Source organism: Lampris incognitus, chromosome 6 (assembly GCF_029633865.1).
Source record: "Lampris incognitus isolate fLamInc1 chromosome 6, fLamInc1.hap2, whole genome shotgun sequence".
Lineage (NCBI taxonomy): Eukaryota > Metazoa > Chordata > Actinopteri > Lampriformes > Lampridae > Lampris > Lampris incognitus.
The window spans coordinates 38253150-38272291 of record NC_079216.1 but is presented as its reverse complement, the minus strand read 5'-3'; positions in this window follow the sequence as shown (position 1 = coordinate 38272291).

Sequence of the window (19142 nt, the reverse complement as noted above, 5' to 3'; positions counted from 1 at the left end):
GAAGTAGGAGGAGGAGGTGGGGGTTGAAAAAATGTAGAGAAGGTTTCAAAGTGTTTCTTAGGATTAGAGGTAGAGGATAAGATTTTAGAGTGATAGAAGGCAGCCTTAGCAGCAGAAAGGGAGGAGGAGAAAGTGGAAAGAAGAGATTGGAAGTTGAGAAGGTCCTGGGAGAGTTTGCCTTTTCTCCATTTGCGCTCTGCCACTCTCAGGCTCCATCTGTCAGTACGTACTGCGTCGGACAGCCAAGGGGCAGGTGGAGTTAGGCGTGCAGGCCTGGAGGTGTGGGGACAGAGATTGTCCAGAGAAGAGGAGAGGGTAGAGAGAAGAAGATCAGTAGCAGTGTCAGTGGGTAGGAGAGAGAAAGATTCAGGTGTAGGGATGATAGAGGTAACAGAGGAAGAAAGATCAGTGGCGGAGAGAGAGCGGAGGTGTCTATGGGTGGAAACCATGTGGATGGGGGAGGGGCTGAGGGGGTGAAGAGAGGGAGAGAGAGTAGGACATGAAATCGTGGTCAGAGAGCTGGAGGGGAGTAACAGAGAGATTGGAAATAGGACAGTGTCTAGTAAAGATAAGGTCCAGCTGGTTGCCAGCCTTGTGGGTAGGAGGAGAGGGTGAGAGGTGAAGGTCAAAAGAGGAGAGGAAAGAGAGAAGAAGATCTAGCTTGTTAGTATGGATGTTGAAGTCACCGAGAAGGATAAGTGCAGAGTCATCAAAAGGGAAGTGTGAGACAAGTGTGTCAGGCTCCTCCAGAAACTCACCAAGGGGGCCTGGTGGGCGGTACACAACCACAATGGTGAGTTTGACTAGATAAGAGACAGTAACAGCATGACATTCAAAAGAGGGCGGAGAAAATTGTGGAATGGAAACGAGAGTATTTCCATTTCAGGGAGATCAGCAGGCCAGTAGCACCACCCCGCCTCCCAGCTCTGGGAGTGTGAGAAAAAGAGTACACATCAGACAGAGCTGCGGGTGTGGTAGTGTTTTCTGGCATGATCCAGGTCTCAGAGCAAGAAAGTTGAGGGAGAACAAGGATGCGTAGCCTGAGATAAACTCAGCTTTCGGCACCGCATACTGGCAATTCCAGAACCCTCTCATCACCACCTGCTCAACGTGAGTGGAGAGAATGGGATAGATGAGATTGGTAGGGCCGCAGCGCCTAGGAGTGACCCAACGTCTACGCCAGCCCCAGGAAGAGGAAAGGGCAGAAATGCGAAGGAAACACAGTTTATACTAGGTACACAAAATACAGATGACTGACCGGATCTAAAAAGAGCAGTCCTTGCCGACGAAGTCTTGGCTTGAAAAAAAACACGCTTGCCTTTGTTCACTCTAGCCTTCGTTCAACCTAGACCTGTTTGCCCTCGGCTTGTTTGCCTGACACTTGGAAGCTAATGCTTCCAAATAGCAGCAGTGATTTAAAGAACACTGATTGCTAATTGTCTGCCAGGAGTGCAGGCCAAACCCTGGCCACTTAACACCCAATTGGCCAAAGAGGTACACTGAAATTAGGCCTATTGCCCAGAAACTGGTCACTTATGTAAAACTCTATCAAACCTCACACAATACAATTAAAACTGCAAACAGCAAGTTACCCATAAATATATTTATAAGCTAAAAGGATAACTAAGTCAAAACAGCTAGGCAACAAGAAATATTTAAGGACACACTAGGTGAAAACAAAAAGAGCTACAGCTAGAATGAGACAGCTAAAGCTAGAATGAGATCCCACTAGTTCCCACTAGGAACAATTAAGCAAGAAAGACAATACTTACTCTATTCTAGATGAACCAGCAATTCAGAATCACTCCAGAAGTTAAAATGCACACTGGATTGAAACTGGACCAGGCCAGACTTATAAATCCCTATGATGTTCTGGCCACACAACACCAATTGGCCAAAGAGGTACACTGAAAATAGGCCTATTGCCCAGAAACTGGTCACTTATGTAAAACTCTATCATACCTCACACAATACAATTAAAACTGCGAACACATAGACACAGACAAACATAGCAAACATAGTATATACAAATTAAGACTAAAAGCTGAAGATAAAGTAAAATTTGAAAAAAAAGCACGAGTATAAACATATTTACAGACATTCAGTGGGTAGCTAGGTTCAGGTGGGTAACAGCTTGGCGAAAGAAGCTCATCGACACCCACATATTACGACGAGTACTGTCAGTCTAGTGACATCTGCCCTATGGTGCCTCAGGTCCATAGTTTGGACCCAGCTCTAAAGGATTTAAAACAGGAAACGTGAAAGAAATAATAATAATAATATCCAAAACTGAATACCTACAAAGACAAAACAAGGCCGCCACAAACCTCAGTGGAACATCTGCAAAGAATTCATCATCAACACAAAAGAAAAATGGTACGAGCACGAGCCCCAAAAAGTAACAGAAAAAGACGACATCAGAATCTTATGGGATTGTGAGATAAAGGCCAACAGACCAGACATCGTCATCAAGAACAAAAAAGAAAAAAGCTGCCTACTCATCGACATGTCCATCCCGACTGAAAGGAGCACCTCAGTAAAAGTAACTGAAAAACTCGAAATATAAAGACCTTGAAATCGAGATTGAACGAATATGGGGAATGAAAACCACAACAATACCAGTAGTGATAGGAGCCCTGGGACTTGTAAAAAAAAGGGAAAGAGAAATACACCGAACGGATCCCGGGTCACATCAAAATACAAGAACAACAGAAGATGGCACTACTTGGAACATCTCATATCCTAAGAAAGGCACTATCCATCAAATAGACTTCTACCTCGTTCTAACCCTATGCCCAAGGAATGGGCCCGGTTATTAGGTTGTATTATGGCATGAAGTTAAAGGAAATTTGAATAATAATAAAAACTTTATTTATATAGCACTTTTCTAAAACGTTACAAAGTGCTTTACAATGAAATAAAACCAGACAAGGCAAAAATAAGAGCAAGATCAAATAAGCAAGAGCAAAAATAAAAACAGTATAAATAAATAAACACAAATATCAGACATTTGTAAAATCTTTCATAAAAAGAGAACTTTTAAGATGAGATTTAAAAGAAGCTAGAGATTTGTTGTCTTGGTTCGACAGGAAGAGAGTTCCATAGTGTGGGGGCTGTAACAGCAAAAGCCCGATAACCCTTTGTAACAAACTGAGACTTAGGAATAACTAGCATGGCTCCATCTGCAGCTCTTAATGGTCGAGGGGGTGTATACCAGGTCAATAAATCAGAAGTGTATGCAGGAGCAAAACCATTTAAAGCCTTAAAAGTGAGCAATACATTTTTAAAATCAATTGAAAGTATAACAGGGAGCCAGTGTAGGGAGATTGACATGAGGCGGCTGCTGGCTTCTTTTTTTTTTGCTTTGGTGAGAGGAATCCACCCCCCCCCCCCACTAATGTACCCAGGGTGAAACAGCTAATATGGATGCGTTATGAATGTGACAGCCTCGATGATAATATCCATGGAAACATGTTTATCATCAGGCAAGCATTTGTCTCTCAAATCTCTCCACAAATCAGCTCACCAACTCCCTCTCTCTAAAACAGTTGAAATGGATCTAACGGTAGCACAAGCCACATCACAAAACAAACAAAAACAAAGAAAAAGACCCCACTAAAAACGAATTAAATCTCGATTCAAGATGTTCTACGAGGTGGATGAATGCTTGATGATAATCTTCACCTGCAGAGGAGGTGGGGTGGGGGATCGTAATTGAAGTAAGCATCAGGGTACAACAAATGCAGACAGTGTTACAGTCCCCCTTGGAGCTTTGAGCAGATAACATAGGTCACTGTTGCGTGCAACAGTTGCAGCTGGCGGTGTGCAACATCCCACACGCTCATGAATTAAACATGGACGATGTGGTATCTGTACAAAGGCAGCTTCGCCTTCACCCACTGAGGATAGATACCTGCTGCCAGAGAGGAGGGATGGATGGATGGATGACACACCACCTTGCGACAACTCAAAGGTGGAGGAAACTATCACTGTCCAGAGAGATGCCACTAGAGGAGGGTTCAGACTTTGTCTCTATCAACACAGACTCTTTCCAGTTTCAGCACAAACACACACACACACACACACACACACACACACACACACACACACACACACACACACACACACACACACACACACACACACGCACACACCAGAACAGAAATATGAAAGGTTCTTTGTTTACTTTTAAGCTAGAAGCAATAATATGAAAATAATAGGGAAGGCTCAGTTGAAATATGACAATTTGGGTGTCTGGGTGGCGTAGCGGTCTATTCCGTTGCTTACAAACACGGTGATTGGTGGTTTGAATCCCTGTTACCTCCGGCTTGGTTGGGCATCCCTGCAGACACGGTTGGCTGTGTCTGTGGGTGGGAAGCCAGATGCGGGTACGTGTCCTGGTAGCTGCACTAGCGCCTCCTCTGGTCACTCGGGGTGCTTGTTCAGGGGGGATGGGGAACTGGGGGGAATAGCGTGAGCTTCCACGTGCTACATCCCCCTGGCGAAACTCCTCACTGTCAGGTGAAAAGAAGCGGCTGGCGACTCCACATGTATTGGAGCAGGCATGCGATGATCAGCAGAGGGGGTGGAGCAGTGACCGGGAAGGCTCGGAAGAGTGGGGTAATTGGCTGGATGCAATAGGGGACAAAAAAAAAAGATACGAAAATTTGAATTACACTCCCCTTTTAAGGGCTGTTGTACGCAGTTGCATTAAATTACATGTTGCCACTTTTCTAAAACAGTATCTTTGGTGCGCGGTCATATGCAGAGTGACCTCTAGTTTGTGCTCCAGTGGATGATGAGAGTGAAATCTTAAGTAAATCAAATCATATCAAATCAATTTTATTTATATAGCCCAATATCACAAATTTGCCTCAGTGGGCTTAACAGCAACACAACACCCTGTCCTTAGACCCTCTCATCAGATAAGGAACAACTCCCTAAAAAAAAACCCTTTAACGGGGAGAAAAAATAGGAAGATACCTCAGGGAGAGCAACAGAGGAGGGATCTCTCTCCCAAGACGGACAGCGTGCAATGGATGTTGTGTTTACGCAATTTACACAATACAACATTGAAAGAGGATAATAGAATTATAATGGACTTATAAAATTTATGAAGAATATAATGCGCAGGATGCCAAGCAGTGTCCAGGCGCAATCGGAACAGTCCAGGACCCAAGCCACGCGACCAGCATCATCATGTTAAAAAAAAAATTATATGGATTTATAAAAAGAAAATGTGATGAGGGGAATGGCAGGCAGCATCCAAGTGGCGACCACCATCACCACGGAGACCTGGGAGGAGAACCGACTGCACGTGCACACAAGGAAACACATATGACACCGTTCACACACAGAAAAAGAGAAAGGAGAAGACATCATTCAGAGAGAGAGAGAGAGAGAGAAAAGACATGTGAGAGTAGAGAACAGTTTGCAATAGTCAGTCATAATCAATTAAGTCATCAACTAGTTGTAATCTATACTCTGTAATCTCGTCGGCAGAACAGTGGTTGGTAAATTCAATTAGAAAACCAACCTGCCATACAGTAGAGGTTGTGAAGCACTCAACTTAAAGGCAACTAATTGTAAGCTAAGGCAAAAAGATGAGTTTCAAGTTTGGATTTAAAGGACTCAACAGACTCTGATTGTCCATGTTAAAAAAAAAAAACAATTGTTTCCTCGAAAGTGACTGTTAAATGTTGACTAGAATGAGTCATGTTGAATCACATTACACTAGTTAGAGGTCACGTTTGGCACATGCCTACGTTGTTTCATCGCTATTAGTATTGTTGATCCATGTGGAGAACCTTTTTGTTAGCCTAGCGATGGGGGAGTGTAGTAACTTGTGTAATAAATCAGATCCACTTACCTGTATGTCCACTAGGTGGCAGTAGCAGTAAATTGGTTTACCCATTACGACCTAGGACCTTCCCCCGGATGTAGTTCTGTTATGTAATGAATGCCTGCTGAGATGGCTGTGCTGTGTAGTGCTCCCGAAGTTTTCATCAATATATAAGTAAACAAATCCTGTGTGCGTGCTTGTTTCATGTAGTCAAGATACTACACTGGCGCCCTTAGAATCTTCACAACATTATACCCACTTACGGCACCACTGAGTTGAGACCTGTATTTTCCAAACATCGCGTTTCAGTTGCTTTCAAACCCCAAAACATGCTGCACCAGAAATTGGCCCATCCCAAGGATCGGGTCCTCCAGCACAAACAGAGCAATTTAATGTAACGCTGTTAAGTGCTGGGAGGATTACCATGACTTTTACACTGGGGAAACCAAACAGACACTGGCCAAGAGGATGGCACAACACAGGAGAGCTAACGTGTTAGGCCAGGACTCCTCAGTCTACACTCATCTACAGGCCAGTGGCCACTCTTTCAAGGATGGGGATGTGCACATCCTTGATAGGGAGGAACGCTGGGAATCATTCCCCAATCCTTTGCGAATAGTACAGTTACAATGGCATGGCAATTTTCATATGAAACTAATCAAAAAGACATGCACATTAGGGTAAATACTTGTGTCTGTGCCCTTGATCAAGGCAATGGAAAGAAGAACTGGAGTTGGTCCCTGGGCGCTGCAGCTTCCCACTGCTCCTATACAATAGGATGGGTTAAATGCAGAAGACAAATTTCATTGTAACCGAATAACTGTACAACGACAAAAATAAAGTGTCTTTCTTCTCAATCTTGCCAAGGGACACTATAGAGCACCAAATAGAGTCATCATCTAGGTTGCAGCCTCACATGTGCCCCTGAAGCAATGGGAAGAAATATCTGGAGTTGGTCCCCGGGTGCATCATGGCGGCTGCCCACTGCTCCTAGCTACATAGTTAGGGTGGGTTAAATGCAGAGAGTAAATTTCATTTGTATGTATGTACAAAATACTAATGAAGAATATTCTATTCTAGTCTATTCTTCTTTCGTTGGTTTCGGTTGTTATGCCACTGTATTGTTTATAAGGGTGGGGATACCTGCAGTCAGTTGAGACTGAAGAGGTCACTTAGATGAGTGATGAAGTGTTTCTCAATAAACTGAGCGCAGATGAACTGATTCAACTTTCTGTAAATGTGCAGGGAAACGCGAACTGGGATTAAAGCATTAGCTGTGTACATGTACATATATGTATGAGTTTGTGTATGTGTTTACTCAAATATTTTTTATTTTGTTCACAGAATAAGAAGCCAACGTTTTAATGCCAGGAATTTGACTTGGTGGGTCGCTCTCATGAAGTATCCATCCATCCATCCATTATGTGAAGCCTGCCCTCAGGGTTGCGGGGATGCTGGAGCCAACCCAGCAGTCACTGGGCAACAGGCGGGGAGACACCCTGGACAGGCTGCCAGGCCATCACACAGGGCCGACCCACATACACACACACATACACACACATACACACACACACACACATTCATGCCTCGGGACAATTTAGTACAGCCGATTCACCTGACCTACATGTCTTTGGACTGTGGGAGGAAACCGGAGCACCCAGAGGAAACCCACACAGACACGGGGAGAACATGCAAACACCACACAGAGGACGACCCGGGACGACCCCTAAGGTTGGACTATCTTGAAGTTCGAACCCAGGACCTTCTTGCTGTGAGGCAGCCGCGCTAACCACTGCGCCACTGTGCTGCCCTCATAAAACATGAGTTGTTTAAATTAGTTTACCTCAGCATTAAGAAAGGGAAATGAATGTATTTATGGAAAAAATGGGAGAGCTTCATACAGCGTGTTTAACCGACTAATAACTGCTTTCTGTCGCTGCGTTGTATCGTTGAGTGAGACACATCCGGAGTTGGAGATCTGTGGGGTTTATTTTTCTTCAAAAGAAAAAAAAAACAAAAACAAACAAACACAGGCATCAGTCACGTATCTTGTCCTCTGCATCTCTCCATACAGCTGCGAGCATACGTGCTAACTGAAGCTAGGCACAGAGGTGTCACATCAGAACAGCGTCCCCGGGGAACAAAAGGTATGCATTTAAAACTGCTAAGGTGGTACAGTTGGGAACTAATTTTGGGAGAAGTTCACAACCATTAAAAAATGATTTCAGGGAAAATAAAGAAATAGAATAAAATAAGAAATTTGGCTCGGCTACACGTGCAAATATTAGACAAGAAGTCAGTCTGATAAGGTTACAAACTGAAGAAACCAGACACTGAATAGTCAGAGTTGACTACAGAGTATTCACACTTGAGATTATTGCACTTACAAAAATCATATCTACAGGGATATATACAGATCTGGGTAACGTTACCTTGAGTTAGTCATATAGACAGCAAAACTGGTAAGTTTAACCTCTAAGTACTCGCTATACAACTAGTCTTACAGGTGAGTAAAATAATTGACTAATAGCAACAACAAAAAAATAGGTGTATACTAGCAGTAATGTGTTATAACGTTCATGGTACTGCAGTAGGGTTGTATGAAAGACAGACAGATGGGTAAAAGGGTTAAGGAGGATCTCAAAAGAGGTCCTGGATCATGGGCAGCTTGCAGCCAATGGTTTTCTCCAAGACTGACTGATGTTCTGTAGGCTGGCTCTGTCATGTGAGGTGGCTGAACCAGACAATTATAAACGAAGTGATGATGATGATGACAATGATGGTGACAAAGCTGGATCATTATTGTCTGTGGTTGGTTGTTTTCTACAGATGGCAATGGAAGTGCTTTTTCTGCTTGACCTTTTTGACAACGGAGTCAATGCTGTTTTCCCTCATTTGAGGTTGAAAGAGAGTAGAATTCTTAAAAAATTTAATGACTCCAAAGCTGAATCTGTTGTACCACTAATATTGAGAGACATTTCAGATGTTGTTTTTGCACGTTTCAGCCCATTAATTACAAATCAAGCATATTTAACATTACTCCTGACCATTTCCCAAAGCTAAATTGGTGAGAAATTACCAAATGCCCTTATTTCATTTAATTAAAACATGCAGGTGATGAACTGTGAGGGCAATTCATGATGTTTGCTTACTTTTAATATTTGACCATGTATGACCTATACCGTGTTTAACTTTATTTTACATTGCTTAGAGAGATGCTTAAAGTTAATATTTAGCAGAACAAAGGGAGCGTTATAAAGTGTCTCCTCCATGTGAACAAATAAAGGCCTATTGTTAACTGTTAGCTGATAGCAGACGAATGTATGAGAAACTCACTGAGTGTAGCGAAGTCTGTATACAGTCATTGGAAAAATGGCATTGGGATGTGAGCTGGAAGACATGAGATAAGGAGGGGAAGAACACACAACTGCCCTATAAGAGCGACTACTGTACTGATCGGCATACACTTAAGTATCTAGGCTTTGTGCATCTGTTCATGAACATATTAAAGTGTGACAATACTGTAAGAGATTTTTGTCTTGCTCCTCGTTTAATGTCAGAGTGGAATTAAATATCTGCCACCTGCCAACTGACATTCACGTTTCCATGAAGAAGTCATGGACTTTTGAATTTCATTTAGAAAACTATTTTTTTTCTGAAGTCAATCCAAGCTTTCAACAGCATTATCCGGCAACTTTGACAAAAATAAAGGAGATTAAATGTTCTCGACAATGGATTTCAAGCAAGTTTCAAGTCTTTGCAAGGTGATTTTCATGTTGAACTGAAATGAACAGAAAACAATGGCTGCCCAAGAGGAAGGGAAAACCGATTCAAACAACAAAAAAAAACCTATGGTATGGAAAATGGTTGGGATTAATGTAGTATACACGATTTGTAGTAAATCAGCTAAAACATACAAAACCACCAGCATGGTCCTTAAGGGTTGAGTAGCAGAAGGAGAGGGCTTCTTATAAAGTCTACTGTCATCTCTAATGTTTTTTGAGCGCACTGAGCTCCATATTATAATCTTTATAATACATTTCAAATTACGGTGTAACACTTACTAAGGACCAAATGTAGCACATGAATAAATATGCACAATTTCTACAGTATAATATCAATCAAGACAAATGTCAAACTACAGGCTGCATCTATTGGTAATGGTAATGTTAGGTACGTTCAGGGAGGATAGAATAAACAAAGATGAGGTTTTAGAAAAGCAGCATAACAATTAACATTTATTCACAACCAATACCAGTAAGTATTAGGATGTTAGTGTCAATTACACTTGTATAGAAACAAATAAAACAAACTGGCCAATAAAAGGAAAAGGGAAAAAAGTTTGGCTTTGTACAGTCAGTGTCCGTCTACCCGGGTAGTGTGATTCCGTTTTGCAAAGATCTTATTTGAGTAGAAGAAAAGAGTGTCCCTTTCCCTGGACACATGATGGAGGAAAAAAGCTGAAAAGTCACACCCTCCATGCGTGCTGGCCTGCACTCTGCTCCACGAGGCTCACTGGTTTGGGCTCTGGCTTGCCATCTTGTTTCAGAATCCACTTTCACAACAGGTATCCAAAAAAACAACAACAACCTGCATAGAGCAATTTTTTTTTAAAATTAACATCTTGGTTTTTTTCCCCAACTTAGAATCTATATCTCTACACTCTACCATATAATAATGTTTTTCTCTGCCTATGAACATATTAATTCAATGACACAATAACACCATACATAAAGCTGTGTCGCTGAATTAACTCAAAGTACCTGAGCATCTATCTTATGGCTTTCAATACAACACAGCAACATTAGTTACTATATTCTAAAAAATAAATCACGAAATCAAACATTAAATCCAACACCACATTCAGTCTGTCTCCAATTGGTTTTGAGAGTCCCTAACATACTTAACAAATATATATATTGTTGAACATACTAGCTAACATAAGAAGCTAAGCTAAGCTATTATCAACTAAACCTTGGCAACAAGAAGACTAGCTTCTTGACCTCCAGTCTGTTTGCTGATTCGTCAATGTTGTTTCTGGGGTCATTCAATGCTCTCACCATCTTTACAGAGCAGCCATTGGGGGTACATTCATTAGTTCATTAGAGGGAGGAGGGAGGAGGAGAGAACACGCATTCTTGCGGGAGCGCTGCCACTGTGGGTCAGAAAGCCTGATGTGCACTTCCCCCTGCCTGAAATGCTTTTTCTTGGCAAGTGGTCCAGAAATTGTTTACGCCTTTGGCAAGATCCGGCGATGTTTTGAGTAGGAGTCAGAGAAATAGAAAGGAAATATTCCAGATGACAAAGCTGAAATGCAGTGTGTCTGGGCTGAGAGGTATAACACATCGTCCCCCAAGGATAGGGGTGTACGGGGGTATCTTTCACTGCCAGTGAGTATTACAGGCTCAGAGTGCCAGTGACAAGTTAATAGACAGCCATGTGATTACCAGAAGGCTAGCCAACACTGTTGGCATCAACAGGTGTGTTGATGCCCAATGTTTGCATCATTCATAAAACTTTACATTGTAAAACATTCATCAATGTTAAGGCCCTTATTTGGTACATTTTGGAATGTAAAATAAATCTTCAGGTTTGCTTTATACCAAATGTAGTTAAAAATTGAGGCAGTCAAAATTATTAGCCCCCATGTGATTTTTTTTGCTTTCAAAACACACCTGACCAATCAATCAGCATTGAACTTTACTTAAGGCACTCCAATGAACAGGGCCAGTGGCACTTGAACACTTGATTGAGAGGGACTACTCTTAAATTCTTGGTAAGAACTAATTTCATCATGCCAAAAAATAAAGAAATCAGTCTGGAACTCAGAAAGAAGATACTGGATGCTCATGTTAAGGGGGAAGGCTATACTGCCATTTCCAAGCATTTCACAGTGTCTAGAACAACTGTATGCTGCATCATGGCAAAGCACAAGGGGACAGATTCTGTTAGAAACAAACCTGGGCGTGGTCGAAAGTGCAAGATTTCAAAAACATTGGAGAAGAAAATAGTCAGAGATGTCAACAACAATCCCCGGATCGCTGCCAAGTTGACTGTTGCTGAACTGGCCTCTTCTGGACTTGATGTTTCAAGGAAGACTGTTCTGAGGGCTCTTCATCGTGGTTGGCTTCGAGGTCATTGTCCAAGAAAAACTCTATTGCTCACACAGCGGCACATCAAAGCCAGACTGAAGTTTGGCTGTCAACATTTGAAACATGGGAATTAGTTTTGGAAGTCTGTCCTTTGGTCTGATGATACTAAACTTCAGCTGTTTGGGCACTTGGATGTTGCTTTTGTTTGGCGAAGGAAGGGAGAGGCCTTCAACCCTAAAAACACAGTTGCCACAGTTAAACATGGTGGTGGGACCATAATGCTGTGGGGCTGTTTTGCTGCTTCAGGCACAGGGAACCTTGTTCAGGTGCATGGGATCATGAAGAAAGGAGATTATGTTGACATTTTGGAGGATAATGTAAATAAATCTGCTGCCAGTCTAACTTTAGATCGCTGCTGTGTCTTCCAGCAAGGCAGTGACCCTAAGCATAAATCCAAGTTGGTTCAAAACTTTTCGAAGGAAACCAAAATCAAGGTCCTGGAGTGGCCCTCTCAGAGCCCAGATCTAAATCCTATTGAGAATCTGTGGCGGGAGCTCAAGGTTCATGTCCGTGCTAGAAAACCGTGCAATTTGGATGAGCTGGGACAATTTGTCATGGAAGAATGGGCTAAGATCCCTCAAGAGACGTGTGCCAACCGAGTTAGGAACTACCATAAGAGGTTGTTGTCAGTTGTGAGTCAGAAAGGTTACACTATTGACTATTAATTGTCAGAGGGCTAATAATTGTGGCCTTGTCATTTTTGTTTTTTCTTGTTTCAATTCAGCGCATCAGTAAAATGTCTTAATCAAGCTGAGTGGAGATTTTGTCTTTGTTCTTTTGGAAGCAATTAAACTATAAACACTTTTGGTTATGGTCATTTCCATAGAAAAGTTAAGGGTTTTGTTTGATTTCATAAAGGGGGCTAATAATTTTGACCTTAACTGTATTACCTGGCTCTCAAAATTTCAGCCCTGATCCGAATGGATCTGTTCAGGCACGACATACTTCATGAACCATTCCCTCAACAGCACCTTAGCTGTGGTGTCTGCCTTTTGGTCACGTGTGGGAAAAGCTTGTGTGAACTTTGTAAACACATCTGTAATCACAAGAAAATTTTCTCTACCATCTGTAGCTGGCTCAAGCATTGTAAAATCTACAGCTACGACCTCCAAAGGCCTCGATGCAAGGAATGATCTCATAAGGGGGGGGGGGGGGATTTTTAGATGCGTCATTTTAGCGCGAAAACAGTGCTGACTTTTTTTGATCCACAGATCCACATCCTCATGCATCCTGACCCAGAAACACCGCTGTCTCAGTAAGTGCAATGTCCTCTCAATGCCTTGGTGACCCATGGAGTCATGCTCACTTTCCAAAAATCAAGCAGGCACGTAAAAACAGTTGAAAGCACTCCTCGTGGCGCATATCATTTACCACCCGGTACAGTAACCCATCTCGTCCCTTCACATGGCTCCAATGCTTTAGCATGGACTTAACAGCTCTACTGAGACTATTCCTTTCCTGGCTATTTGGCTTGTGCTTTTGATCCCAAAAAGACTGTAGCACACTAAGCACAGGATCCTGACTCAGAAATGTTCGCAACTCATCGTTAGAATACCCAGGCGGGGTAGGTGTAGCCTCCCGAGTGCGTACTGGGCACACACCTGCTCCCAGAGCCTGGATGTGGTTTACTCTACAGCATTCAAGCCCTGCTGTGACTAGTTCAGTCTCTAGTACAGTTCCTCTGAATGTCATCTTACAAATGGTAACAGTCATCAAACTCAGCATCTTCACCGTTAGTGTCAGGCTCCCCTGCTAACGACTGCCATAAGAGGGCATCAGCTGCTGCATTGCACCGCCCTGGACGATACTGAACTTCAAAATCAAATGCGGCCAACTGCACAATCCACCTTTGCTCTATGGCCCCTAATTTTGCACTTTTGAGATGACATAAGGGGTTTTTGCCAGTCACTACCGTGAATTTTGAATCAAGCAGATATCCATGGAATTTCTCTACTGTTGCCCATTTGAATGCCAGTAGTTCGAGCTTCATGCTACTATAGTTCTTGTCATTATTTTCTGCATTTCTCAGCCTCCGACTGGCATATGCAATTACCCTTTTTCTGTCATCCTGTTGCTGATATAGGACTGCTCCTAAGCCATGACTACTCACATCAGTCTCTACTATGAATGGACAGGTAAAATCAGCATAACCAAGTATGGATGCACTGGCAAGTTTTTCTTTCAAGGTGTCAAAAGCATTTTGACATTCTGTGTTCTGTAATGCACAAAGCATTTGGTTGACTTTAGTTGGGCTGCCAGTGGTTAGACACAAATTCACAACGTCATGAAGTGGACCGGCAATCTTTGAAAAGTCCTTAACATATCTCCTATAATAACTACAAAACCCAACGAATGATCTAAGTTCCTTCAATGTAGCAGGGACTGGCCATTGTTTTACAGCTGCTACTTTTCCAGGATCTGTCGCTATACCGTCTGCGGAGATTTGATACCCCAGGAACTTGACTTCTTTTTGAAGGAGATGGCATTTCTCCAACTTCACCTTCAGTCCTGTCTCTTTAAGGCGTTTTAGCACTGTTTCTAGCCTCTCTAAGTGTTCACGGAAGCTCTGCGAATACACTAGTATGTCGTCCAAATCCACTAGCATAATCTGGAAGACCAGGTCACTCATGGTTACCTACATTAACCGTTGAAACGTTGCAGGTCCATTGCAAACACCCATGGGCATGCGAAGATACTCAAACAGACCAAAAGTTGTTGCAAACGCTGTCTTATGCCTGTCACGTTCATCTACTACCACCTGGTGGTATCCACTGGCAAGATCAATGGTTGAGAAAAACTGCGCATTTGCATCAACTCAACACATCACAACTTATCTATTTTTGGAATAATAGGTATGAGTTAAGAGGTAACTCTTGACCCTTCGCACTTTCAAGGCAGAGTTCAGGCTATCTCCACTGTTACCCCACCAACTGAATTCAGCAGTGGTTATAAGCAGCCCACCTGCCAAAGCTGCAGGCCACTTGTATGCAAATGAAGAATTTTGTCACGCAGTCAGTGTCCCTCCCACATGGATTTTATTTTGCTTTCCGTTGTGGGTCAGGATGGCCGAGCAGTCTAAGGCGCTCGCACTCAGGTCGCAGTCTCCACTGGAGGCGTGGGTTGAAATCCCACTCCTGACAAGGCTTTGTAAATAAAGAACGCCATATGTAATGTTCATACGGGGGCGAACAAATGTCCAACACAACCTCATTAAAAATATAGTTCTCATGCTGCAGAAGTTTTGCCTGTTCTGCTTGACTTGTGTTAAACGACAACACTGAAATGGTCAGATGTTTCTGTGGCAGTGGTGTTGAATATTTGTTCACTTTAATCACAGTGTTGATGACCAGAGAAAACATTTTTGGAACTTGGCAAATATAAGTTAACCCCTGTTTGCAGTATGGCCCACATGACCGCTAAACAAGCATATTCGACTTCGGTCACAACGGGCTCGTACGGGATTTGAACCGAGGACCTATTGCACCCGAAGCGAGAATCTTACCCCTAGACCAATGAGCCAAAATACGGTATTTGTTTACCATTCATTTTATTTTATTTTTTTCATTCCGTAGCTAAGACAATCAAGAACACTTGTTTCCACCCTGTAAGGAACACTAATCAGAGGTGCCATGTCTGAAGGTGGGATTTTTACAACTCAGAGCCAACTGAATAGCCGTGTCAGGACTTCCAAAATCCGGTCATCCCATTATTATTTTTTGGCAAGCGTTTTCTCAGACCCTGTCAGCTCGATGAGACATAGGTAGGGCTGTGCGTGATTATTCTGACTGTAATTGGATAAACCTTAATGCTCTAGCAGGTACAAACGGTAACTTGGCCTGAGATTGTACACTTGAATAAATTCACACTAAATAAATAGCTGCTGAAACAGCCATCTCTCCCAGACAGGCTACTGCGCCATTTTAATTTATACTGCTAATGTGCATTTTGACTGATATCAGAAGTCTTTCATTTGTCTCAGCAAGCTATTAAAGTCGTTTGCCACTGACAACTCTTGATTTTGAATGTCAAATTTTCAAAGGACTGCTCTGGCGCAGCAGCAAAGTCGGCTCTTTCCGCTCCGACATTGACTGGTAATATTGCTCAGAATAATGTGGTGGTGTGGTGATACACAATTGACGATAGAATCACCAGGGGCTGCTGCTCCTTTAAGACAGACATTCAGAGTGCTGACGTAGGCACTGCTTAGAGTTTTCCAGGAAGTGGAGGCATGTTTTCAGCAGCCTAGCTGTTAGCTGGTTGCCACGAGAGATTGAGCTGTATCGGTGTGGTTTTGTGTGGCGAGTAAACAGAATTGACTCGACTCGATCTCTCCATCTCCTCATTCCTGCACTCCCGCATTGGTGACCCCGCGCGTTGACAAAGGACATTGTAATGGCTTGAAATACTTGGGACAAAAAACAATAAACCTATGTAGCCCGTGGAATTAGATACCACACAATTACTTCCGGGGTTCTTGTAGCTTTAATTTTATTGTTTGAACCTTCGAATGCAGATCGTTTTACTGAGTGCATACATTCCTGTGTCTTTCGAGCAAACAGCTCATAAATGTTCACAGATGTGGCAAGTTTAACAGAAAAGATTTTAAAAAAAGGGAAATAAATACAAAATACGGTGCAAAATACGGCAGTGGACTATGTACGTTAAACAGGGTTTAACAAAGACATGTGGAACTTCCTGAAGATCGCGCAACTTCTCACTCTGTCAGTTACCTTTAAACAGAATTAAAATGCATATAAAACCTTTACGTCCCAAATACAATGGCATGGTGTGGCTTTATTCACGCCAACATTACCTTGTCATGCCTGCAATGGCGAACAGCGGTCGACGGCTCGCGCCCAAAATCACCGAACATCAACTCCAGTAGCGTCTAAATCAAACCATCTTGTCAAATTACCGACATACAATATTGTTTGGAATAATGTTACAGGTATATTTCACAAGATATTTACCCTTACTTACTACGGAGTCAGAGCACTGTCACACCGCAATCTTCAGGCGCTCCACACAAGAAAAAAAAGAAAGAATACCCAAGATGCACTTGGATAACTTGCACGGAGTTACAATAAAAGTCCGCCACTGCCACTTACTGGTCAAAACATGCAATGACAACCAAAACTATAAAAATACACTCACAATCTGCCTCACAATTTAAATACATCAAATGACATTTTACATGGCTTGACAGTGTAACAATTACATATATTAACAGTTAAACTATACTAAATTTAAGTGGAAAATCATTTAACATATTTAACAGATTTACCACCCGGCTACATACTCCCCTGCAACGTCCTCGGTGACTACGAAACATGAACTGACTCAAATACTCCCTGCAAGGCCTTCTCAAAGAGAGCAGCACCCAGGCTTATCAAAACCTTAGAGACCATGTCTGTGCTGACTGAGACTGCATTACAGGCTGACTTTGGCAGATGAAATGGGTTTGAATGAGATCCAGCCATTTCCCGCTTGCTTTTCCTAATGGCAGGTTTAGGTGCATAGGTTCTACGTCCTGCTCCACCAGCATCATCTGTTAGTGCGGGCCTGTCCCTGTTTTCAATAATGGGCAAGTCACTGTCGCTAACGTCTGGATGCACATCATTAACACATTCTGTTTCTGTGCCACAATTTCTCATATCTGAATAACCTTCCTCAGGTCCTTCACCGTCACTCTCATCTGTGGGTGCTGTCACAGGTAAACTAACACTTTCTGCTGCAAGAGGCAGGTTAGGTACTTGCACAAGCCGGCGAGGGATGACTTCCTCAACAATAACAAAATCAGCCTCAGGTGACTCAGGCTCATCCTCAGCTACAGGCTGTGTAGTGGTCTGTAACCTAGATCTAGTTCTTGGTTTGGGAACTGGTTTCGCACAAGGTCGCAACTCTGACCTATGAACTCTTTTAATGGGACCTCCCTCAAAAGGTTCAACAGTGTGTGTGGTACCCTGGATGTCAACTACCTTGTAGACTGTTGAGGTCCATGTGTCCTGAATCTTATGTCTACCTGGGGGTCTGTGACGTAGGAAAACCAACTGACCAATGTCCACAGGAGGACAATACACCTTCTCATTTTGCAGTGAGATCCTCTCAGCTGCCTTCTGCTCTGAGTACTCTCTGGCTCTCTCATGTGCCTGCCGGAGTCTCTCCTGATGAACAGACAACCAATCCTGTTTCCTGTCTGACACACACTCACGCCCTAATAAAGCATCTACTGGGAGATGTGGCTGTACCCCGAAAAGCAAATAATAAGGCGAGTACCCTGTGGTGGAATGAGGAGTGACATTATAGGCATATACTACTTCAGACAGATGCTCTGGCCAACGCTTTTTTTTCTCTGGTGGGAGTGTCCTTAACAAGTCATGGAGTGTGCGATTGTATCTTTCACACTGACCGTTTCCCTGTGGCCTGTAGGGAGTTGTCCGTGTCTTTTTAACCCCATAGAGTTTGCACAGCTCTGCTATAATTTCACTCTCGAAATTTCGACCTTGGTCTGAGTGCAGTCTCTCTGGGACCCCATATTTCATGAACCACTCCCTGAGCAAAACTTTAGCTGTAGTGTCAGCCTTCTGGTCTTTGGTAGCATACGCTTGTGTGAACTTTGTAAACACATCGGTCACAACAAGGACATTTTCACGGCCATCTGAAGCTGCCTCCAACACTGTAAAATCAACAGCCACCACTTCTAGAGGTCGGGAGGCCAGGAATGCCTGAACTGGAGCATGGATTTTCGGCTGAGGCATCGTGGTCAAAATGCACCGCTCGCAGTTTTTAACCCAGCTTTCCACATCCTCGCATAGCCCTACCCAAAAACACCTCCCTCTTAGCAAGTTTACAGTGCGCTCTATGCCCTGATGTCCCATGTTGTTATGTACATTTTCTAGAACTTGGTCCCTCAAACAACTAGGCACGAGTAACTGCCACACTTCTCCATGACGTGGGTCTGTGATAACCCTGTACAACAACCCTTCTCGTTGTTGTATGCATCTCCATTGTTTCAACAATCTTTTCACTTGACTAGACAGGGCTGCTCTCTCTCTGGGACATGGCCTCCTCCCCCGATCCCAAAATGCCCTAAACTCTTTTAGGGTGGGGTCACCGGCCTGAAAACCTACCAGCTCCTCTCTGGTATA